This window comes from Microtus ochrogaster, chromosome 16 (assembly GCF_000317375.1).
Source record: "Microtus ochrogaster isolate Prairie Vole_2 chromosome 16, MicOch1.0, whole genome shotgun sequence".
Taxonomy (NCBI): Eukaryota; Metazoa; Chordata; class Mammalia; order Rodentia; family Cricetidae; genus Microtus; species Microtus ochrogaster.
This window is the reverse complement of record NC_022018.1, coordinates 47,076,585-47,101,877: the sequence shown is the minus strand read 5'-3', so window position 1 is coordinate 47,101,877 and position 25,293 is coordinate 47,076,585. Positions and strand designations below refer to the sequence as shown.

At 48.0% G+C, this 25,293-nt stretch overlaps 1 protein-coding gene across 4 annotated transcripts in view; it reads left to right on the top strand.

The window, feature by feature from the left end:
* Positions 1–25,293, top strand: part of Gfod1 (glucose-fructose oxidoreductase domain containing 1) — a 97,084-nt gene that overhangs the window by 69,072 nt on the left and 2,719 nt on the right. Inside the window, exon 1 of one of the 4 annotated variants that reach the window (XM_026782993.1) lies at positions 10,969–10,989. The exons of the other annotated variants lie outside the window; for them this stretch is intronic. The gene's annotated coding sequence lies outside the window, so the exon portion shown is untranslated. Of the gene's footprint in view, positions 1–10,968; positions 10,990–25,293 lie in introns of those variants that run through there. 4 annotated transcript variants of the gene reach the window in all.

The following is a 25,293-nucleotide window of genomic DNA, read 5'->3' as shown; positions in this document are numbered from 1 at the left end:
CCAAGTACAAACTTTCTGTGTTGAAAAAGCCCAGTTTCCCTCCTCCCTGTCCTTCTCCCTTGTATTTGGTGTCAAGTCTAAAAAGGGTTTCTCTTACTCATGGTTTCAAATTTTACTACTACGTTTTCCTCCAAGAGTTTGGAGCATCAGCTCTTATATGGAGGCTGTTGGTCCGTCTTAAGTACTTTTCTGCATATGGTGTAAGGAAGGAATCAGGGCCGTTCCTCTGCATGTAGATATCCAATTTTACCGGAACTGTATATTAAAAAGACCATCCTTTTTCCACTGAGTTTTATTTGCACCCTTATTAAAAATCAGTTGCTGGGTGCTGGAGAGATGGCTCAATTGGTAAAGGCTTCTGCCACCAAGCCTGGTAACCCCTGAGTGGTATCCTGAGACCCTACCCACATGGTGGAAAGAGAGAATGGACTTGCACTGGTTGCCCTTTAGCCTTACACACACACACACACACACACACACACACACACACACACACACACACTTGATTGTTCTTACCCACATGCGTATACACACGAAATGATGAAAGAATTGGGGGGGGGGGCATAAAAGCTAGGATTCATTTATAACTTAGTTCTCTTTTATGGATCTATTATTCATCTTTTGGCTGCAGCTCTGTAGTAAGTTATAAAATCACAAAACCCAGCTCTCCTTAATTCTCTGTCAAGATTATTTTTGCTTCATCTTTCGTATTTTCATGTGAATTTTAGAGCCATTTTAATCAATTTCTGCACAAAGCAAGTTGGTAGGTAAGAACCACGGTGAATGTGTCAGTCAGCTCAGGAAACATTACTAAGTCTTCTGATTCATTGACATAGGATATCATTATAGTTATTCACTCTGCATCCCAATTAACACTATTAGTTTGTTTCAACAATGACTTTAGTTTTCAGAGTATAGACTTTGTTCCCTTTCTTTATCTTTTCTCATTTCTCTGATTTGTGCTGGAGATGCGGTGTATGTATGGCTGGTTTTCCCCAGTTAGGGTCTAAATTAGTCCTTGTCTTACACTCCAGAACAACACAGCTCATCTCACCTCCCTTCTCTGGCAGTCTTTTATTTTTCTTTCCTTTGTTGTGCTTTACCTATTTAAATGCCTGTTATTTGGGCACAGTGGGCCCGTGTGTTCACAAAGTCTAACATCTCTAGTCTGAGATCTTGGCTTTTTCCCCGTTCACTTCACAGGAAGAAACTCAACACATGGAATTATTTTCTCTCCTAGTACTTGGCTACTTAAGTGGATGGTGCTGTGATTGACACCCCCACCGCTTTGACACCTGCTAGGGAAACATAATCCTTGCTGAAGGCATTGGATAGAATCCTCTTGTCTCTCCTTCTCCACCCCCGGCATTTGAATCAATGAGGAACTGTTATACAGAGTGATGGAGAGAGACCCCAGTCATCTCATGTTCTATAGTGGGGTGCTCATAGGGTGTGTTTAGAACCATACTCCCCACCCACCCGGCCCCATGGAAAGAGTTATTCATTCAAGGCCTCTGCGTCCATGCTTTCTGCTTCCTCTAACTCCAGACATTGCCTTTCCCCGGTCCTCCAAGACTCTTTCCTTAAAATCTAAGAGAGAGAGAGTAGTCTGCACTTAAGACCAAAGCAGGGCTCAGGAATAGAGAAATCGAAGAGTTTGCTTCCTACTTTTATTGCTGCTTTTCCTTGTTGACAACATAGCATTTTGGCCTCTCTGAAAGAGCAACTGTCAAAGATATCAGCCATCCCCTTCATGCTTTCTTTTTCTTATATAAATTTATGCCTTTGGCACGTGATGGGGGGGGGCGCAGGTCCAGCTTCATTCTGTGCACATTTCGGTGGCTGGATGTGTTCATTTCCATCAGTGAAGTCCTGGGAGTGAAATTGTTGAGCTTTTGAATAGATACTCGGTATTCCTGGTGGAAACTGTGTCTAGTTGCCAAAGTGGTTGTACAGCCTATCTATCTCTCTGTGTGTTTATGTTCACATGTATGTGCTGTTGATGTATGTGGAGACCCGGAGTCGATAGCAGGTGTTTTCGTCCATTGCCTTTCACATTATCCTATTGCGTCAAGATCTCCCTCTGAAACTGGAGTTCATCAATTCTGGTTGCTTCAGCTAGCCTGCTTGTCCTGGGACCTCCTGTCTTAATCCCCAGTGCTGAGATAACGGGTGGCTAGGGTGCCTTATCCAGTCTTTATGTGAATTCTGGGGTTCTGAACTCTAGTCCTCAGGCTTGTGTGGCAAACACTTCATCCACTGAGCTATTTGCCCGGCCTTACTTTATTTTTTAGTTTTTTTGTTAAGACAGGTCCACATATTATATCCTGCCTGATGTGGTACTCACTCATTAGCCCAGGCTGGCCTTCAGTACTCATGGCAATTCTCCTGCCTCAGGTTCTCGAATGCTGGGATTGCAGGTGTGTAACCACCACACCTGGCTAGCACATCTCTTCCAAACATACAGGGGTCCTGGAACTAACTCTCCTGTCTTATGCTAGGAATAGAGAGGACTGGATTCAGGTACATTCGTGGTGGTTTAAACAGAGAAACAGCCCTAGGTCTCTGGATGTTGCGCCTGGGTCCCACCTGGATGTTACTCTTGGTAATGGCCAATAAGAGTAGGAGAATCTGTTGCCTATTCTTGCATGCATGTATATTTCATGTGTACATGAGTGTGTGTGTGTGTGTGTGTGTGAGAGAGAGAGAGAGAGACAGAGACAGAGAGAGAGAGAGAGAGAGAAAAAGAGAGAGAGATTGTTCTACAGAACCTTGCTCTGCCTCCAGGCACTGAGATTCTAAATGACTTTCCTTTATGAGTTCAGGGAAAGCCCATTAATCAAAACTTGACACCTGATATGAACTCCTTGGATGCTGAATTTGTGCAGTGACGGGGAACATCCTGTGCTTAAACATGCCAAGTGCATGCTTGAGAACAAAGGAACATTAAAATAATTTTATTGAGGCACGTTTGCCTGCAGGTAAATATAAAGTAGTAAGTGTGCAGTTTAAGAATTTTTATAAACATACATTCAAATAACAACTCCAGTCAAGATGTGAACAGATCTATAACTATACAAGGTGATTGGTATATGCAATCCTAATATTTGAGAGGCTGAGGCAGCAAGATTGAGTTCCAAGCCTGCCTGGGCTGTAGTGTGAATTTTTATCTCACAAACAAGCAAGCAAATAAAAGTCATATTAATATGCCAAAGGGATATGTTTGAAAAGGAGAACACACGTAGACTTCCTGGACCAGGCACTTTCCTGATTCCTGCATCGCCAGCCCAGGACTGAAAGGGGAAGTGAGTCTTGTGACAGATCTGACTCAGGTGTTAGTTAATGCCAGGAGCATGGGGACACTGTCTAGGATAGGCCTATCCCGGGGATACTTAGGGCTCTGCTCCAGGAAGTGCAGTAAATTGTTTATGACCATAAAGCAAGTTACATAGTAAGATTTTGTTTTGTTTTTGTTTCCTAGGGCTTATAAAAGTTTTATAGTCTATTGCAGTCTGTCAAGCACTGGCCTGATGTCATTACCAAATGAACATACTGGGGTGGCGGCTTTATCAATAAAGGGCTTGCTGGGCTGTACAAGCACGAGGACCTGAGTTCAATCCCTCGCACCTACTTACAAAGCCAGATATGGTGACACATGCTTGTGATCCCATCGACAGAGAGACGAGACAAGCGGGTCCCTGGAGCTTGTTGGCCAGTCAGCCAAGGCTAGTCAGGGAGCCCAGGACTTAGTGAGAGACTCTGTTTCAGGAAGGACAGGAGGAAGAGACTGAGGGAGGAGACAGCTTCTGCGGAAGGTCACCTGAGGTTAGCTAGCCTCTGGCCTGTGAGCACACACGTTGATGTGGACACGAACAGACACTGGTGGGTGTGCATGCATGCACACATACACGAAGGAAAAGAGACATCATATAGCCGAATTTCAAAACCCGTTCATACCTTAACTTAAAAATATTTTATTGCTTAGAGAGAGAGAGAGAGAGAGAGAGAGAGAGAGAGAATGCTCCTGAGGACAGGAGAGATGTCTCAGAAGGGTACAGGCACTTGCCACCAAGTGTGCTGGTTTGTGTTTGATTCCTAGTGTGCATGTGATAGAAACAACTCCCTGTAGGTGTCCTCTGGCCTTCATTAATACTATGGCATGCATGCACACAGACACAGGTACACGCACACACAATAAATAAGTATAAATTTAAAAAAATATATAGTTGCTCCTGGCCATGTGAGTTACTGGGGAAATGCCATGCATAGATTCAGCCAATTTAAAGTTGCCACAAACCTCCGGCTGATAGGAACCAAGTGTCTGAGAACAGCACGGGGCATACTTGTCCTTCAGTGCTCAGACAAGGCCCGTGAGGTCAGAGTTCCGTTTTTCCTCTGTAGTCGTGAAAACAGAACAGAGAGCAAACTGGACCAGTGAACACACACACAGGGCAGTAGCCAGCGCGACAGGGCTCGTCCCCTGCGGAGCACCCAGCTTCTGTGCTCTGTGCCTCCATCCAGCTGCTTTTTGCTTTCTTTTGCAATGGTGTTGAGGACGGAGAAAAGGGAATGTGCCCTTTGAAGGACAGAGTGTCTGAGGATGTGACTTAGATTCTGACTTCTCTCTCTAAACAAACAACTGTGGGTTGGTTTTTTTTAAAAAAAAAAAATAATTGATTTTTATTTTATGTGTATTGATATTTTGCCTGTGTGCATGTCTGTGTGAGGGTGTTAGAGCCCCTGAAACTGGACTTACAGTTGTGAGCTGCCATGTGGGTGCTGGGAATTGAACCTGGGTCCTCTGGAAGAGTAGCCAGTGCTTTTAACTGCTGAGCCATTCTCCAGCCCCCAAACATTTCCGTTTTTTAAATTTGAATGCAGGGGTTGAGGAAATGGCTCAGTCACTGACAGCCTAGTTGTGCAAGCATGAAGACCTGAGTTCAGTCTTAGTGCCCACATAAAGAGGAGGTGCCATGGTGTGGGCCTTCAGGGCTTGGATCAGCCAGGCAGTAATGGGGTCTGCAGCCCAGTCAGTCTGGCCTAATCCGTGAGATCTAGGTTCGATTGAGAGACCCTGCCTCAAAAACCAAGCTGGTAGGACTAAGAGGTGAGTCAGAGGTTCAGGGCCTTACTGCTCAATCATGAAGACTGAAGTCCCGGCACCTGTGCAAAAGGCTGGCATTCCACGAGGGCCTCTGTGCTCTAGTTCTGAGGGACCCGGTTGTCCTTTTCTGACCTCCGTGTGTGCATACATGTCCACGCATACAAATAAACCATAAAATGTAAACATAAGGGCCTATGAGACGGTTTGATGGGCAAGGGTGCTTGTGGCTGATTCTGGCAACCTGAGTTCGATTTCCAGCACCCGCATGATGGCTGTAGAGAACCAGCTCCTACAGGCTATCCTCTTACGTCTACACACATGCTGTGGCGTGTATCACCCACCCACTCTAAAATAAATAAGTGTAATAAAAGGAAAAGATGGAGAGTGATGAAGATACCGGACATCAGCCTTTAACACACACACACACACACACACACACACACACACACACACACACACACACATATACATACATATACAATAAAAATGAGATTGATGCAAAGTTCAGTATTCAGGAGGCTGAGACATGAGATTTGCTGTGGGCTTGAAGTCAGTCTAAGCTGTACATTAGGGCCTGTCTCGTGCCCCTCCCCTCACTACACCACTGAGAATATAATAAATGCAACACTGGGGTGATATCAAAGGCCTGTAATCCCGGCACTCAGGAGGCCGAGGCAGGGGAATTAGATTTGCAGGCCAGTCTGGGCTGCATTGTGGTTCCAGGGCAACCCGAGGAACATAATGGGATCCTAGCTCCAAAACCCAATAGCAATAATCAATGCAGAGTTTAGATTTAGTTCCAAATGCATTTGGTTCCTTTTCATATAAAATACATTGTATTAAAGGGGGAAAAAGCCGAAGCCCACTCTTCTGTCCTGAAACTCATCAGACTCATCAAAGGGCACTCTGGAGGGATGCCAGTGGCCATGTGTCTTTCACGCCACCTCTGCTGCAGGCCACCACTGCCATTTCAGGATTCCTGAGCCTTTGCTGGCCCTTGGCCAGATGTGTTTCCTGTTCCCACCCTGCCCTCTTATTTTGGCTTAGTGTCTAGCCAAGAATCAGATGAAGCCAGATGCTTGTTCACCAGTTGGTACTAGGGCCTCAGGCCTTCCCCAGACATCTCTCTGATTTACGATTTGATATAGCTTCCAGCCTTTCAGGATCAGGCCAAGGACTGAAAGTGAAAGAAGCAGCAAAAGGTCACCTGGGAAGTCTGGGGCAATTTCTCACAACAGGCTGCTGTCCTCAGGTGCAGAGACCATGGTTCCGGAAGCCTGCTCCCTGACCTATGTCTAGCCCCTGTCCAGGTAGCTGCCTGTCTCAGGTACCCTTGTCCCTTCCCTGGAGTGTTCTCTGACACCTGTCCTCTCCATCACTCTGCAGGTGTGGGTCTTTGAGGGCCACCATGCACACTTGTGGTTGGTACCACTCAGCTCCCTCTCCATTCCTGTGAGGTGAGCACCCCTCCCCTGATACAACACATCCCCATATCTACCTCTGACTCTCCTCTGGCTGCTCTTGTGGGTGTGGTGTCCTTGAAACAGTAAAGATGTGTTCTCTAACCATTCCAGAGGTAAGAAGTCTAGGTTTAGCATGGCGGCAGACTGGGCTTGCTCTGGGAGCTTCAAGCAGCTGCCTACCCATCTTGACTTGTGACCTCGGTGTGAGCTCATCCCAGCATCTTGCTCTATAACCTCTGGTTACTCGTGCTCATCTCTCGCCTCCTTCTTGGGGAGGGGATCGTGATTACAGTGGGCCACCTGGGTAATCTGGGCTCGTTACTTTCTCATGACCCTTGCCTTAATCACATCTGCAAAGTCCCCTTTCTCCCCCTCACACAAAAGAATGTTCACAGGTTCTAGGATTATTAGGATACTGACACTCTGAAACACGCACTACCTCAAGACTGTAGGGACAAAAAGGAATTGTCCCCTCGAGTCTGAAGGATTTTTACAATAAACTGTCAGAGCGAGAAAAAGAGACACAGAAGACTCACAAATGTATTACATGCATGGGGGCAGGGTAGACCGTTAAGTGTTTTTGGTCCAACATCTCTTGGAAAACTATACACCCTTTCTGTCAGGGAGGGAGAGAGTGAGAAACGTCAGTAACTTTTAGGATAAGAGTTAGTGGGTTTTAGGGGAACTCAATGCACTTGAAGACCATTCGGTGACCAGAGACAGCGTGTTGTTCTCTTCCTGCAGAAGAGGAATTGAGGATCATAGTGAGTGGCAGGACTCTGTCCAGGTGTGTGGATGAGTCTGTAGTTGGGTCCAGTCTTCCTATCCCAGAAGTGCTTTCTGTCTCTGTCTCTCTGTCTCTCTGTCTCTGTCTGTCTGTCTGTCTGTCTCTCTCTCTCTCTGTGTGTGTGTCTCCGGTATCAAGGGAAGATGGGAGATAGGAAGGCTTTGGATTCAGAGGTAGCTATCATGCCAGCCATCCTGTCAGGGAGGTATCTTTTTCTCAAGCTCAGTAGGACTGAGGGTGGCTCCAGCTCCCAGGAACAGGTCCCTATCCCTGCAGGTGATGGTACTGCTATGTTATTACCACCCCCACGCCTTGACCCCATTGCTTAAGTTCAGATTCTGACCTGGCTGCTGTATTTGGTTCTGTGATGTGGCACAGGGTAAAGATACGACCTCTGTCTTCATCGTATAAAATGGAGACAACGATCTAACTGCAGGGATGATCAAAGATGAAGCATTTGGCACAGTGGCTGGTGGACAGTGTTTGGCAGATAGCAGACATGATTGCTTATTCTCCCCGGGGTTTGTACATTGGACAGAAACATTTGTGGGGAGGTTTTCTTTGGTGGGAAGGAAGAGGGAGGAGGTCGCAAGGTCTCCAAACCGCATCCTTTTGGATTCTTTAGGGCGAGTGGAAGGGGACTGACATTTCTGCGTCAGAGTTAGGTAAGCTGGCTTTGCTAATCAGGATGTTACTCTCTATGCTTATCTAGAGGAAGCTAGAAGCTGAGGAAGGGACTGACTTCCTCATCTGCCTTCCCAGGGCCAAGTGTGGCTTCTCTAGTACCTGAATGCCAGCCTAAGCCAGGAACCTCGTGTTACATTACAAGAAAGGAAAAACGAGATATCCCTGTAGGAGACAAATGTCACTGGGGATGGGGGAGGGATCTCACCAGACAAGAGCAAGTATAGGAAAGATTAGTTGGAGAAAAGTATAGGAAAGATTGGTTGGAGAAAATTTATTAAAGAAAATATACCACTTGGAGAGACAGAGCTATAGCTGGTGGGCAGAGCGACAGGGCGGTGGTGACTGAGTCTGGGAAGGAATAGGCCTTCTTTTGCCACAGTTAAGAGAAAGTACTCTATCTTGTCTCATGATTCTATGGGGTCCTTATCCGGATAGATAAGTGTGCTATCTTATCACATAATTAATTTTTCAGCTCCCATTGTCTACTAAGATTGGCTGATTGGGGTAAGGGTCATGGGTCTTGAGGAGCTAGTGTGTAAACATCTCGAGGCATTGAGGTCAGGCTCCAGATAGTCAGGGGCTGGTTGTTAAGGTGTGGGAACTTCTGCCTTTAGTTTTGCCCCCCCCCTTGTCTCTATGGCAAGGCTGTAATAATTTATCGGGGTTTATGGGCTCTTCATTTCCTAGCCTGCGCTTCCTGTTTGAGGACAGCGCTGAAGGCCAGGCCTGTCATCAGATGGCTATGCCCTTTTCCTATTTAATCCATTTTTAACAATTCCCTCTAAAAACACAGGCCCCATCTTGGTCCATTTTGTGTTGCTATAACACAATACCCGGGACTGGGCAGTGTATAACGTTTGGCTCATGGGGTGGGCCTAGTCACTGGGACATATGCTCTTGAGGAGGATAATGGGATAGTCTCCCGGCCCTTCCTCTCCCTGATTCTTTTGCTTCCCAGTCATGAGATTAGCAGCCTTGCATCTCCATGTATCCCTGGCATCGTGTACCCCACAGGCTTCGAGAACAGAACCAACTGATCGTAAGCTGAAACCTTCAAGCTTGAGCCAAAGCAAACATTTCTCTTTATGAGTCGCTCATCTCAGCTCTCTGTTACGGAAACAGAAAGCTGCCAACATGGTGCTGTTCGTACCGACTGTTAGATCTTATTCTTCTCTGGAACAGTGCTTCAATTTTCAGCCAGTGTTCTTTAGAATTTTGTTTATTTGATTTTGGTAGAAGAGGCTTAAGACAGTTTTGCATAGCCCAGGCTAGCCTTGAAACCCTGCTTTGTGCTGAGGGTGACCTTCAACTTTTGACCTGTTTCCCACGTGCTGGGACTACAGGTGTATAGCATCATACCCGGAATTGTTGTAGGACCTAAGTCCTAGACGTAGGGGTGCGGGTAGGATGGGAGGGGGCTTGGATTGGCTTTATTTCAGGTACTTTGATTTGCCCACTGCATGCCCCACCTACAGCACTGTTTAATACCTGTGGAGTCTGAGCCCGCACATAGCAAGCACACTGGACGATCCTGTCAGTCTCACAAAACCACTGATAAAAGCAGAGCAATGCTTCTCTCTCTAAGCTCAAGTGCAGGGTAAGAGTCCTTTGTGGACTCCATGTTCATCATGAAGGTAGGATGGTCTTCAAGGGCCTTTCCCATCACAGCTACTCTTCCCCATTGTGAAGGACAGTTCTGAGGACGATGGTTTCCAGGGACACTCTTAGCTGCCTGATCTCTTCTATGGTAAGCTCATGGAAGCAGGTACCTGTGTGGAATTTTTCTTGACTGTCCTATCTTGAGATAACGCATGCCTGACATCAGACCATCAACCTTGCATCCAACACTCACCTTCTCTGCTCTCCCCTGGCATTGGGTTGCAGCAGTTGCTAAGCAACAGCTTATCTGTACCAGTGCCTGGTTGGTCAGCAGATGCAGAAGACAAGACCAATACCACAATTCCTATCGGAGACTTCTAGCTGTGAGATACCCCAGGGGCTGGAATGTAAACTCTGCTGCATTTAAACATCTGAGCTCCTAGGAGCTTCTTCTTCTTGGGGCTTGGGTCTGCCTTTTGTTTGTTTGTTTTTGTTTTTTGAGACAGGGTTTCCCTGTGGTTTTGGAGCTTGTCCTGGAACTAGCTCTTGTAGACCAGGCTGGTCTCGAACTCACAGAGATCCGCCTGCCTCTGCCTCCCGAGTGCTGGGATTAAAGACCTGTGCCACCACCGCCCGGCCTTGGGTCTGCCTTTTGATATGGTGGAAAATTCTAGAGTTATGATCAAACTTTAACTATATGGGCCAAGAAGTTTACTAATTCTAGAGGAATTCAAGATGTTTTACAACAAAATTCTCTATCTTCCTTTATATTAAAAACCCACCCAAGGGGTAGCTGGTTATTTTACTTTGTACCAGAGAGCTCAGGAAACTTTATTTTGGAGGTCAAGAAGGCACTAACCCCATCAGACTCCCACCTCAGAGGCCCATGCATTACACAGTCATTGTTTTACGTCTTTTTCACACCTCCTTGGAGCTCTACTCATTGCTAAGCTTCTCATAGCCAAGTTCCCAGTTTTATTACCAGTAAATATTAAAGAGCCTCTGTAAAACTCAAATATTACAGTAGGGGTAAACTGAAGTACTGACTGGCATAAAATGACCTCCTTTCTAAAAAAAAAAAAAAATGCTGTTGTGCCTTGATAGATGGGTAGGTGCTGTGACAGCGAATGTTCTAGAATACAGGTTTCTAGTCCCTATTTACTGTGCCTTTTAATATGCAAGAGAGCATTACAGCCCTGTTGGGACTCTGGGGATGGAGCCTGTCTTTTTCTCATTATGACCTCTTTTTAAGGGCCTCAGAGCATCATAAGGATCAAAAAGTATTAAATTGTCACTCCAGACCTGGTGTGGTGGCACACACCTTTACTGCCAGCACTCGGGAGGCAAAGGTAGGTGGATCTCTCTGAATTCCAGGGCAGCCTGGTCTACAGAGTGAGTTCCAAGACAGCCAGGGCTATGCAAAGAGAGCCTGTCACAAATAAACAAGCACAATAAAAATAAATAAACAAACAAACAAACAAAAATGGCATTTCAGAGCCAGCAAGATGACTGTCACCAAGTCTGAGGATCTGAGTTCCATATCCAGAACCCAGGAGGTAGCAGGATAGAACGGAACCTACAAGGTATCTTCTGACTTTCATATGTGCCATGGCATGCATCCATGTGTACACACACACACACACACACTCAGAGAGAGAGAGAGAGAGAGAGAGAGAGAGAGAGAGAGAGAGAGAGATCTAAAAAGTCTATTCCTACCCCACTTCCTCAACTGCAGGTAGGGTCCTCTGTACCTGACAGGTCACATGAGGGCCACAGGCTGCTCTAGCTCTGAAGGAGACTTGCTGGGGCCCTATAAGCCCTGAGGCATTGTTTTTTTTAGGAACTACTTATACCACACCACCTGCTGTGCTTGGAAATGCTTGCAAAAGAAAACAAACAGCCAGGCCTCTTTCTGGCCAGTGCCACCAGGGCAGTGAGTCTGGTCTCAGCTCCCCCAGGTGCTCTGCCTTCCTTTGGATGATTAGGGTTGCCCAAACCCTCACCTCAGGGGGAAAATTAAGTGCTGTCCCTTTAGAGATAAAGGCTACAGGAGTGAAGATATCAACTGGCTTCCTGGCTGCCAGGAGTCAAGTACTTTGTGAAAACCCTCTCAAGCCATTCTGCACCTTCAGTTTTTCAGGCTCTGAGCTTGGCTAGCAGAATATAATTATTGCCCATGGAAGACAGTAGCACATCCCTACCCAAATCCCAGGCTGGAGATGTGGCTCAGTCTGCACCGCAGTACAAACACAGCTTGTGGGTGTGTGCCTATAATCCCAGCGCGTGGGAGGTGGAGGCAGGAGAATTGGAAGGTCTCCCTACACAGGGAGCTCGAGGCCAGCCTGAGTTGCCGGAGACCCCATCTCAAAACAGATCGAATCATGAGCAGCAACCCAAGCTGAGTTTTATGATTTAGCCAGAGCAATTTTAAGCGGCAGCCTCTCTCATAGCTAGCCAAGCCTCCTTTATTTACCAGAAGCAGCTAATGTGCAACCTTTGCCCTACATTTGGCCAGCCTGGCCTCCCCGTGGCCACTCCAGACAGATGGTAAAGCTTTCAAAGCCTCTGCCTGGGCTCTGCATAGCGTAAAGTGAACTTGGCATTGGTTACCATGTGTAATTCTTATATGTGGCTCACTTCACCCTCTTTGGCCTCTTAGGGAGCTTGCAGGCCACCTGTTATTGTCTTTGCAGCCAGGCGGGCCCAGGAGCTCCTGGGATTTACAGACCTACCCCCCCCCCCCCCCCCGCACTGTCACTCCCTTAGCGCTCAGCCAATGACTTGTTTTGAATTCCAGCAGTAAACGCTGACTTGTGCAGTTTTTATTTGCATCCGTTATTGACCTCAGCAGGGCATTAGGAGCCTTTCTGTGCCTCGGGTCGGTTGCCCCTGCCCTGTGCTCACTGCAGCCCTTAGGAATGGGTGTGATGACTGTAACTTTATACACGTAGCAACCGAGCAAGCTTCTTCTGTGTCCAGTGGCTGTGCTTACAGCATTTGCAAACTAGATCCTGTATCATGTGACCCCATTTTTCTCTATTCTGTCTTCTGCATGTTGGGTTCTTTTTTTGGAGGGGGATTCAAGAGGGTTTCTCTGTGTAGCACTGGAATCTGTCCTGGAACTTGCTCTGTAGACCAGGCTGGCCTCGAACTCACCGAGATCTGCCTGCCTCTGCCTCCCTAGTGCTAGTATTAAAGGCATGTGCCAACACTGCTCGGCACATGTTGGGTTCTTAGTGGGTGTGCAGTGCTTCCCCTGACCAATCCCAGGATGGCTCTAGAAAGTTAGGAAACGTGGTATTTGAGCGTTTTAGTTGACCACACAGAGACCAGAGGGCTGAACTTAGCTGACTGGGATTTATAAAGAGGGGGTGGTTCTTTTACAGACATCTCCAGGAGGCAGGAGAATGGCTAGAATGACAGTCCCCAACCCACCAAGAACCTCAACTAATATGGATAGAATTTGTGTCACGGAGTGGTGCTGGCACAGAGCATCCAAAGCCCTTGTTAGCATCCCTGCCACCATAGCCTGCAAATGAGGCACTATGACTGCCCCCGGTCAGCATGGTCTCCACCTTTCTCCCTCTCTCCTCATGTATCCATCTGGCTCAGGTGAGATCCGTGATTGGCAAACCCATGGGTGTGCCCACGCTTTCACAGCAAAGGCTACTGGGGAAGAAAGCCATTGGCTTGGCTTCAATACAGGGTACAGCGTGTGAGAGAGGGAACGGTAAAGAAACTGCTGACATGACCACTCCATTCTGAGGGGGCAGATTTTTACTGTGACAACGAGAGAGAAAATATTCAGGGGCATCTGGAAGAGTCCAGAGCAGAGAGAAAGGAAAGCAGGTTGGACATAGGCTGTGGGAGAGAGTAATGGTGACAGAAAGATAACAAGAGCTAGAGAACAAGAGTGGGCGGAGAGAGAGAATAGCAAGAGATAGACCAAGAAGAGCTATGGAAGGAGTGTGGGTGGGCAAATCCTGTGGATTAGACAGAGGAGGAGTAGCTGCCAGAGGCTCAAAGGCCAGGATGCTGCTGTGGACCAGGTATTTGTGATGCTGAGGGAGCCCGGAGGCCAGCATGGGCTTTGACATACTGTGAAGTGCCACAAGTATATGTCAGCTGGAGGGCCATATGTCCCCTCTGCCAGAAGTAAGGGAACTGGCTCCTTTGGGAGGAACAGAAAACCTGTTTCACAAGTTCCTGAGGAAGGCTGGCGTTTATCTAAAACAGAAATCCTTCTGCAGTCCAGCTTGAGCTCATTTCTGGATATTCGGACCTCTTGTGAGACCTAACATATAGAAACTGTGCCTCCTACCAAGAACCTTAGGTAGGAATCCCAACACACTAAGGAGATAGAGGGGCTGGGCAGACTCTCCAATTGACTCTTCCTGGGTCTCCAAAAAGATAGAGGGGTAGGGCACACTCCCCAAATGACTCTTCCTAGGTCTCCAAACATGCACACACACCCTTGGATGACTGTCCCTGAGCTTGGTCACAGACTGGACAGTGTGGTGACAATGTAGGTGAAGGTGTTCTAGGAGGTGGCTTGTTGATAATTATCCCCAGCTGTCAGGAGTGGCGAGGGCTCTGGTTTGCCTGGGGCTATGGGAGGGGATTGTGGCCGTCTCCTAGCTACGCTGCTCTTTTCGGGTCAGAGGCTGTAAGGCCAGCAGGGGCCTCACAGTGTATGTCACCTGTCTCCCCTGACTGAGGAACGAGAATGGGGGTTCTTCACTTCCTTGGGTAGGATTTGACCACCTGAGGTACTTTGGTTCTTGCAAGGGCCTGCAATACTATGAGTCTTGCTGCCCTAGGTGTTATGAGCATGACCCAGCAATGCCCCTACTCCGTGGTACCCAGCCTTGCGGTAAAGCCTCGGGCAAGGACGAAGTCACATAGCACCTTTGGTCAAGAGAGCGAGTGCTGACTTGTAGAAGGCAGAGCCTTGGTGTGTGTTTGTTGTGAAGCCCTGTCACCACCATGGCCGGGTTTCCTCAGCCACCCTCCTCCCTGAGAGTAATCTTTCAGTTCATCTGGCCAGTTTATTGCCTCAGATGTGGAGTAATCAGACAGTTGACCTCAGGAAGAGAGAGCAACGGCCCTCTTGTCCTGTGGGCAAGCTCTGTCCCCCTTCTTACTCCCCCCACCTCTGCTCTTCAAGCCCCAGGCTTTCCCACCTCTGTGGCCCCTCACCCCCATCTCATGAGCTGGGAACTTCTTCCTGAATGCTTCTGGCAGCCCCGAGGCTCAGATATTTGGTACAAATCCCTCCCCAGGCAGCCACTGTCTAGCCAGAAAATGGGAGCCATCGGGGCTGGCAAGATGGGTCAGCAGGTAAAGACTCCTGCCACCATGCCTAACTACCTGGGTTAACTGGCAGTCGGGAGGAGAGAACCAACTCCCCCTATTTGTCTTCTGACCTCCACAACTATGCCATGGTACATATGCACCCAGTAAATGATGAATGTAAACAGAATTCTTTTTAAAAATTAATGAGAAGCCTAGGGCTCGGAGATCATAACCCTGCCACGCAGCATGGACTTGGTGTGTATTGCTGGTCTTAAGTCACAATTGCAAAACCTCAACTTCCCCCCCCACCCCCCGCATTCTGCCAGAAACAGGCCGCATAACACTAGTGTGGTGCTTTGCGGGCACAGAGTCCTCTTTTCCTTCCTACTGCTGCCCCACCCCGCACCTGCTCATGCTGTATGGAGCGAGCCAGAGTGGGGACACAGTCACCTTGGTAACAAGGAGACTAATAATAGGTTAATAATAGGTTCTTTTTAAAACCCTGGAGTACCTCACCGCGTCTCTCTGATGGAGTAACAGCTCCCGCAAGAGCTAGCATTGGGAAAGGCGGGCAAGACAGACACAGGGAGGGGCACCACGCTGGCAGATGCCAAAGGCTCGGTGCCTCAGAGCTGCTCTCTAGAGCTCCCGGCAGGAGGTGCAAATGAGCAGACTGCTGGGAGTCACTGGAAGACAGCCTTCTAGGATGACCTCTGCCCCTCGGTAGCACTCCCTTGACCAGCTCAGCGGCAGAAAGGAGACCATGGGTGGCAATCGCTGATCTGACTGAAGTGTCTAAGGCAGAATGTTCCAACTAGCCAGAGCTCCAGAGGAAGTCAGATAGCCAGGAGGAGTTAGCCTCCAGAATCTGCATTGGGCAGATGGATGTGGGCATGTGGCAGGGATGTTGGATCCAGATGAAGCTACACCGCTAGTAAGAAAACAGGAAGTCTGATCACTGCAAGGAACCAAATTTAACCAACAGCTAACTATGCTCAGAGGCAGATTCTTCCCCAGATAGCCTACTGGACCCCTATGAGGGACCCCATTTGCCCACTTGAACTTCTGATCTAGAGAAGTGAGTGCTAGCTAAGGAGCATCGTGCAGAGCAGTACCTCAATAGGAAAAGCCATGCAGGGGGACTGGGCAGAACTAATGATGCATGTGCCATCTGCCATGTTATGCTGGGGGCCCTGGGGAAGAAAAGCAATGTTTCTAGAGCACTGCACTTTTTAAGAGAGGCCAGAAACTTGGGTGTAAACCAGAAGTTTCTCATCCCTAGTCCTGCAGTTGCTTTCAAAATAACCACTCTGAAGCTTCATATGAATTACAATCTGTTTGGCCTATTTAGCTCAGGCTTATTATTAACTAGCTCTTCCAACTGAAATTACCCCATTTCTATTAGTTTATATTTTACCATGAGGCTCGTGGCTTGTTACCTCACATCTTGCTTCTCTGGCAGCTGCTGACCTCTCCCAGACTCCCCCCCTTCTTTCTCCCTGTATCTCTGCTTAGATTTCCCACCTGGCCCAGCTCTGTTCTGCCTCGCTATTGACCAAAGCAGCTTCTTTATTAAGCAATGTTAGTAAAACATATTCATAGCCTACAGAGAAGCATCCCCCGTCAATTGGGCTGTATAACATGTCTCATTTTTAAAACAGCAACAAAACCAAACACCTTTGGGGATAAATATACGCAGATTTCCTGTCTAAAGCACGATCCTTAGAAGGTTGCCACTGCCTCCCTCCTTTCTCCTCTTCTTTATTTTTGTGAGACAGGGTCTTAACTCTGTAATGTAGGCCTGGCTGGCCTCAGATTTGTGAGGACTCTGCCTCCTGAGTGCTGGGGTTATGGGTACAAACCATTGGCCACTCCTGGCTTATTACTGCTTTTGTTTCAGTCCTGGGGATGGAACGAAGGCCAGGCCGTGCTAAGCGAAGGCCATGCTAAGCAGCTGCTGTACCCCAGCCTCCCTTTTTTGAGATGTCACCTAATTTGAAGTCTATGGTCTTTCTTACCTACAGGGAGGATAGTGTTTCTCTTGACAACACTGGCTTCAAGCAGCAGGTAGTTTGTGTTAAAGGCTGTGAGGGCCTCTGGAGACACCAGGAGTTGCGGTGAGAATTCACCCTCCACCCGTGACAGGGGAATGAAAGTGTTGTTGGACCTGGTACCCTCATGGAACCCAACCGTTTCTGTTCTCTTTTCTACTGACTGATGACACTCTGCCTTTTGCCCCACCTTCCATCACTGCCCCGAGTGACTTCTTCGATAGAGGAAATTATGGCTGTCATCACTTTTCTTTTCTCTGTTCCTGGGATCCAGCTGGTGCCTTGGACTCTGTCCTGTCTGAGTGGGGAGATGGTGGTCAAGACTCATGAGTGGCTGATCCCAGCATCATGGCCACTCAAGCTCAGCGGGCATCATCTGGTTACTTAGCAGGACTGCTGAGCGTTCACAGTCCTGGCTGGCTCCATATCCCACCCCTCCATCTTTCTGCCCTTCTAGGCGGGTCCACATATGTAACCTGATGGCATGGAAAGCCTTCCCCAGATCCGCCTACCTGGGGTCCTGGCCACTACTCAGAGCTTGGTTCTGGCAGACTCCCCTGCTGTCTCCACACCTCTCTCACACCTCCCCTAGGCCAGAAGCAGCATCTAGTTGCTGTCACCAAATCCCTGACAGAAGCCACTTAAGGGAGGAGAGGTTTATCTTGGTTAGCAGTCTGAAGGGATTTGGTCCATTAAGGAAAGGAATGCATAGTAGTAGGGAGCATGCAAGCAGAACTCCAAGAAACAGGAAACAGAGATGAGACAGGAAGCGGAAGTGCACTATAAACCTCAAGGCCTTCCATGACCCGCTTCCTCTCGCTCAGTCCCACTTCCCAAAGTTCCACAACCTTCCAAGCAAACACGTGAGCCCACAGAGGAAGGGAGAGATGTCACATCTAAAACGAAACGTCTGGGAATGTCCAGGCTGGGAGGATGTCCAGGCTGGGAGGAGCTGTCTGGAGATTTCCAACAGCACATTTTCAGTGTTACCGTAGCCTCGTGGAGATGTTTGGCGTTTGGGGTATGATCCCTGCTACTCATTCTGCTATGGTAATGTTCACGAAACAGCATAGGAAATTTCTGTTTCTCACAGGGGAAACTGTACAAAGGGGAACTGGGCCAACGGACTGGAGTCATGGCATTGTTGGGCATGGAGACACCGCTCTGTGCTGCCTCCAGCGAGTCCTGAGGAGTCTGCCTTTAGAGATCTTAGCTTGGGCTAAGCCCCATCCTTGGCTTTGTTGAAGAAAAGAATTTCAGGATGAGCCAGTAAGAAGCCCAGCTAGAGTTATTAAAAGGCATTTTTTAGTAAATGCCAGAAGCCAAGTCAACAGGAAGGTGTTAGGGAATGAAGGCGACTTACCCAGGTGTGGGCTTCTGGAAGGAGGCACAGGTCACTGTCTTTACAACAGTTATATGTGGAATTTCAGTTATTTCTGGTTAGGAATCGCAGATTGGTTCCTGAGGTGCCGGCACCTGACGGGGCTGTAAGAGGGTGAACTCTGGATCACTGGGGTGCAGGAAACTAGGGCCTCTCCACTATCAACACATTAATAGGCTTGTTTGCAAGGTGTGAGGCCCTCCCTCAGGTTACCTCCACTAAGGCCTTAAGCTGGGTTTATTGATATTTTAGCATTCTTATTTATCAGGATTTCTACATAAGTATTCTTTGTGTGCAGGCAACCGTTGTGAATTGTGCTGGTGAGGAGCTCCAAGCAGACTCCAGAGTAGAGGGCCCCTTGCCCTTTCCATGTCCCCGGAATTTTCCATCTTTCCATCCTGCCTCCGTGGAGGGGGGTTTGTAATGGATACGGGGGGGGGACACACACGCTGGACTTGGGGTGCGTCCAGTGTAGACAAGTCTACACGGCTACTTCAGTTCAGTTCCAAGCCCCATCACTGTCAGCCACTCTCATTTCCTTTCATTAGTGGTGACCCTCTTTCCGAGCCCAGTGAGGGCACCCAGGGCTGTGACAAAGGAGCTGAATATGGGTCACCCTGACCCATTTCCATCTCAAGTTCAGAATTAGGGTGGAAACTTAATAAGTCGCTCTGAGACTTGCAATGCCACCGAGCTCTGCATGAGGCTCCCCAGCCCCCTCTGTCCTGATTTCCCATGCTCACTCACTACAGTCACACACTCTCTTCCCAGCGTCCTTTGGGGCTGCATGCTGCAGACATTGCTTGTACGCATAGACCCCCCTATAACCAGTGATGATGGGGAACACATAGCAGGCAAAGAACCACCACACCAGTCTTAAACTGGGGTGCTCAGAGACAGGGGTTTGTGTACAAGATCAGATGGGCTCCAGTTCAAATCCCAGATCTGACTGGTGACCTCCAGACGTCCCATCTGTAAGAAGGGGATGGTATTTGTGTCTGCCTCCTGGGATTGGTACAGGCTGGGCAGTAGAAGTGCAAGAAAAGCGTGGAGGCTCTTCTGGCAGAAAGTAAATGCTTAACTCAAGGCTGTGGCTGCTATTTTTAAAAATATTTTAAATTACGTGTGTGTCAGAGGTTAGGGTATGTGCACGTGGCTACAGATGCCTGCAGAGGTCGAGAGGCATCAGAGACCCCACAGTTAGTTACAGGCATCTGAGACGGAGTGCTGAGAACTGAGCTCAGGTCCTCTGGAAGAGAAGTCCTTGTTCTTAACCACTGAACCGTTTCTCTAGACCCCCAACATAATCATTTTTGAATGACAGGTTCTTTTAGGAATCTAATGAGTCTAACCTTGAGAAAATTGCACTTCACAATAGGCACAGTGTTTTTGTAAACAATCCAGATTTGGTGGCTGCTAGGATCTCAAGTAAGAACCTCTGTTTTAGATCATTTTCTAAAGGGGACATCATCTTAAGGTCAAATAGGCAAACTCCTACACAAGCTTCAGAACCCAGATAAAATGTTACCTCTTGAACAGAGAGCTTTCTCACTTGCCCAAAACAGCTGGACAGCCCCTCTTTCATGCTGTACTGCATTGCTTGCTCATCCCTTGGATGGCCTGCATCCTGTAATCACTCATTGCCTCGTTGGTTTCCTCTTTCCTCTACTGACTGGATTGGGAGTTCTTGTCCATCTTCCTCACTTGTTGGTCCCAGGGTCTGGGAGTGTTGGAGGTCCAGCTATAAGTTAGGATAAGGTGTTTCCTGCAGAAAAGGTCAAGAGTCAGGGTAAGGAGTTAGCTGCAGAGATAACTTCTCTATATCCTCTGACAAGGGGAGGAAACCCCATCTGGTGGAATGTCTTTTGGGGGTTTTACCAGTCTGCTGAAACAGCTGCTTGAGACTTCCAGATCATAAGTGACCGTCAGCACAAGTGGGATGACCAGGAAGAAGCTTGGGAACCTGGCATTGGTCTTGAAGATACCACTCGATTAGATAAGGGGGTGCGTAGCTGGAACTATGCCAGTGGCAGTAGCTGTGGGGTCGGGGTACTTTGAAGATCCCGGCTGCTTTTGCCTGGATGACTCTGGTTTCTGGGTGGCCACCACCCTCTGCCTGCTCCCCGGGAGCTCAGAATGTAGGTGTCTCTTCCCAGAGTGTCCATGGGAAACTCCTCGCCTAGGTTCCCAGGCTGTGTAGGCACTATTTGCATGGAGGATGACCCACAGAAGTTCTGGTCTTTTGGTGGTCAAGACCTGAGTCAGAACTCAGTCACAACTTGGAGATTCTGAGTGTGATGGAGATGAGGGAAACAGCTGTTTACAGATGGCTTTAGTATCGTACAATTGGAAATGTCTTCCATCTGTAGCATCGATTCCTTGCGAAGGCCATGGGCATTTAGCCCAGTGACAGGAAACACACTCAGCGGGCTGGAAGAAACTGTGAGGGACCTTAGGAGGGCATCAAGCTTCTGCTTTTGATGAAAAGCTCCTCCCGCCCCCCCCCCCACACCGTACCTCCTGCCAAGAGTTTGTTTACCATCCATTAGGCTCCCAGTTTCAGCCCCATGCCTACAGGGGGAGGTTTCTATTTTTCTCCTTAATGATCATGTAGCTCTCACTTTATTTGCTGGTGGGGGTTCCAGTCCTATAAATGAAGTTAGGTTAGATACAGAGGTCTCCAAAGACCTGTCCTAAGGTCTGCATCATTCTACAAAGGACAGAAGCCCATGGAAAGGACAGTTAAGAAGCCTTCCCCAGAAGACCAAGATGTCTTCTCTACCACTAACTCTTGGTCACACGGAACCACATGGACAGAAGTGGCAGTATCCCAAGCTACTTATTTCTGGGCATGGGGACAGGTCTCTCAGTGAGCCAGCTGAGTTTGGAGCTGTGAGAACAGTCCCCAGCCACTGGGGTGAAGTCACGGGGTGGCTAGTATTGGTCCCAGCTGCAGTGGGCATGCAGAATGCCTGCCGGATCCCATTGCTGGGATCACCAGAGGACTTTGATGGAACTCTCCCAGTGTTTGCAAAATGTTTGGGGTTTGCAAAACCACAAATGCCTCTTTCTCGGCCACTTCTTTTGCCTTTCATCCGCTTTGCACTTCCTGTGTGTGCAGAGAGATGGAATCCATGTGTTCCAAGGGCCTTTGTTGAGTTCACCGCCGTGTGAATATTCTGGGAGATTGTTGGAGGTTCCCAGGGTCGGGGTCCTCTGCCCTTGAGGGAAGATGCATTCTCTATGAGGTGTGCTATTACACCTTATGTGTATACTGCCACAAGGATATGGGGTGGTGGCAATGGCTCTCCCATTTTTTCCTTAGAGAAGGCACAGTCTGACTGCATATGGTGAGTCCAAAACAGCTTTTTCTCTGGTGATGCAGCTCTCTCATCCCAGCTACTTGAGAAATTGAGGCAGGAGGATCACAGTTTCCAGCTCAGTGGGCTAACAGGGCTATTAAAGTTCTGCCTGGGTAACCTAGCCAAACCCTGCCTCAAAAAAAATGAAGGGAGGTAGGGCATTGGATTGCTGGCAGAGGTCTTTCCTAGCATGCCCATGAGACCTTGTATTTCAGCCCCCAGCACCACATGCAAAGAGAGTCTAACAGCTGGAGGGGAGGGATAGGGGGAGCATGCGCAGAGCCTGAGCCTCTGAAACTTAGCAAATTCAATGAGTCCAAGAGATAAGGGCCCTTTCTCATAACTCTGAGTCTCCCTGTCCCCTTCAAGAGTAGAAAACAAAACCAAAAAAAGGGCATTTTTTCCCCCTGATCATTGCAGGCAAAAAAGAGCAGATAAAATTGGAAGTACTTCAGCTCGGTCAGAGAGTACCCACGATGATTGTGTCAAGCCCTCATTCAGCCTCTAGACTGCAAAACTCTAGTGACCAGAGTTAAGAGTAAACCACTGTGAGGGTTCCCTGCCAATGCGTGCTTCTGTCTCATCTCAGGGTGATGGCGTCATAGCATGTTGAATGCAGCCCGTTCACACGCCACTGCCTCGCAGTCATCTTGTGTGTCCTTGAACAGTCTTTGTGGGTGCTGGCTATTCTGTTGGAAGGCTGCAGTCCAGTTTCCTTATCCATTCTTGGTCACCTATGCAGTTCCCAGGTTTTTGCTCTATAAATAAAATGTACAAAGCACCTTTGGAGCAGCAACTGTTTGTGTTTTGGATTTTTTTCTTTGATTTCTAGAAGTTGCTTACAATGTTCAAGGATAGACTATACAAAGGTGTTACCAAAACCCCATCTGCAAAGCACGGCTGTCACAGACTGCAGGCCAAGGGCTGGGTATGATGCGTGCAGGACACTCTGGCTATGACCATACCATTGACAACATCAAGTTTATATCCTTGAGGATCTTACTGAATGTGGGAACCCACGGCATGCAGCAATAGCCCAATGGGAGGGATGCTGTACCCATGAGGATCTATCTACAGATTTGGGGATGGGGTATCATTCTGTGTATATTCATCCTCCGTTTTCCAGAACACTCCTCGGGATCCTTTCATCTACACAGCTGCCCTGTCATGGCTCATTTGGGGTATAAGTGGTGAAGTGGATTGGTTTCATTTTCATACTAGAAAACATTTCCAAAAGTGTCATTCACACGTGCAAGAGAGATGGTTTGATTCAGGGGAGCTTGCGGTAGGGTCTAGCATCTGCCAGAACCCACGCTCCACAGGAGCAATACAGATGTTGGCAGTATGTGCCACCATCATCGTAGGGATAGTCTGTTTACGTGCACATCTGTCCCTGGCAACACGAACCTGTTGTCAGAACACTGTGTGATATATGGAGATGGCAGCTGGTGAAGCAAGCCATCATTACCTCATCCCACTGCCGGAGCCTCCATCCTCAGAGAAGGAACAGCCAAACTGCCAGATGGAACTGGCAAGCAGAGTCAGGTACTCTATGCTTAATGCTGGCACTGAGGGCTACAACTCGGTGTGCGTGTGGAAGATCATGTGTGGTGATATTTTGTTTGTGATCTAACAAATAAAACTTGCCTAAATTTCAGAGTGTGGAGCTAGCCACTAGTTAGCCATAGAGGCCAGTCAGTGGTGGCACACACTTTAATCCTAAGGCAGAGGCAGATAGATCTCTGTGAGCTCAAGGCCACCAGGGGCTACACAAGATTGATTCAGTCTAAAAGAGAAACAGAGCCAGGTGGTGGTGGCAGCTCACACCCTTAATCCCAGTACTTGAGAATCACTCTCCTTTGATCCCAGCACTAAGGAGGTGGAGACAGGAAGGGATATGGTTAGACAAAGAGAGGAATATAAGGCAGGAGAAACAGGAGCTCATGGCATTCAATCTGAGGATTCAGGGAGACAGAATCGCGCCCTCTCCCGTCTGAGGATTTAGTAGAGGTAAAAAGAACTCTAGCAGCTGGCTGCTCTGCTTCTCTATCTTTCAGTTTTATCCCCCTAATATCTGACTCTGGATTTTATTATTAAAACCAATTAGAATTCACACTACAACCATGGCTATCTGTTGTGTGTTTTTTCCTCCCTTGTGCCAATCACTTCTATTTGGCTAACTTGTCCAGTGGGGAAATGAGAGGAGCCCTGGTCCTGGAAACCCCCTATTCAGGCCTCTATAATTACAGGGCTGCCACAAACCCAGCTTGTTTAAGGAGTTCAAAGATTTTGTCCAACCCATAGTCTGGACAAGTGAGTTTGGGGCTTATGATTCATCAGAGTCCCCTTGCCCTGGGGTCCCTCTCTCTTCTGCAGCTTGAGTGACCACATCTCCAGCGGAGGGTCTACATACATCAGGCCATGCATCGGCTCAGTAGCTCCCTCTACATCTTACCTGGCTGGTTAGCAGGTCTGTGTGCTTACACTCCGGTTGCCGTTTCTCCAGGTCCAGCAGAGTTTTTCCTCCTCTCAGGCTCCTGGCTTCTGCAGAATAAACCCCGTGTCAGTCTCTGTGTTTCTCTCTTCCTTTGATCTGTTTCTGCTCTAGACCCAGAAGCATTTAGTCTCTAAAGGGCTCCAAGAGGCATCGTGCCGTGCCCTGTAATTTACACACCCACTACTGACATAGTAGGATGCCCATTCTTACTTGGCCAAGCTCTACTGACTGAAAGCAATAAGACCATCCAGAGACAGATAGGGATGGAAGAGGAAGCAGGTACTATCCACCCCTAAAGTGAAATGAATGCCGGGCTCTTGATGGCATAAGAAAAATATTCAACTAAGCATTGCCAGTGACCAAGTCCAACCATTCCAACAGAATGCAAATTAAACTCTGAATAGAATCCTGGGTGGGGTGGGGGAGGAACAGCCACAAAGCTCTCAGAGTATCATTAAGACACATTTGGTTGAGTCTGGAGGCTCGTACCTGGTATCTTAGACCCGGGGGCTGAAGCAGGAAGGTTGCTGTATCCAGGCCAGGCTTGGGCTACAGCATGAACCCCAATGTCAGCCTTCTCTCCTCCAAAGGAAGCGCATCCTCACGTTGGGACTCGTCTTCTCTGGGTAGGACCTGAACTTACATACCCTGGTTCTATACCGTTATTCTCTTTCCTCTCTAGAAAAGGCTATTTTTTTTTAACAATATAGCTTTATTAAAACTTCATGTAACATATAAACTTAAAAACACTTTTACCTATGAGATAATTTTAGTGAAATATATTTTACACAGAAAAAGATACTGTGTAACTAAAGATTTCAAAAGCAGTTTGTAAGCAATGAATTTTTTTTTCGAGGCAGGGTTTCTCTGTGCAGTCCTGGCTGTCCCAGGTCTTTCTCTGTAGACCAGGCTGGCCTTAAAGTAGCAGACCCACCTGCCTCTGCCTCCCAAGTGCTGGGATTAAAGGTGTGCGCCACCATCGCCCAGCTGCAAATAAACATTTCTTATTTTTTTAAAAATATTTATTTATTTATTATGTGTATAATATTCTTTCTGCGTGTATTCCT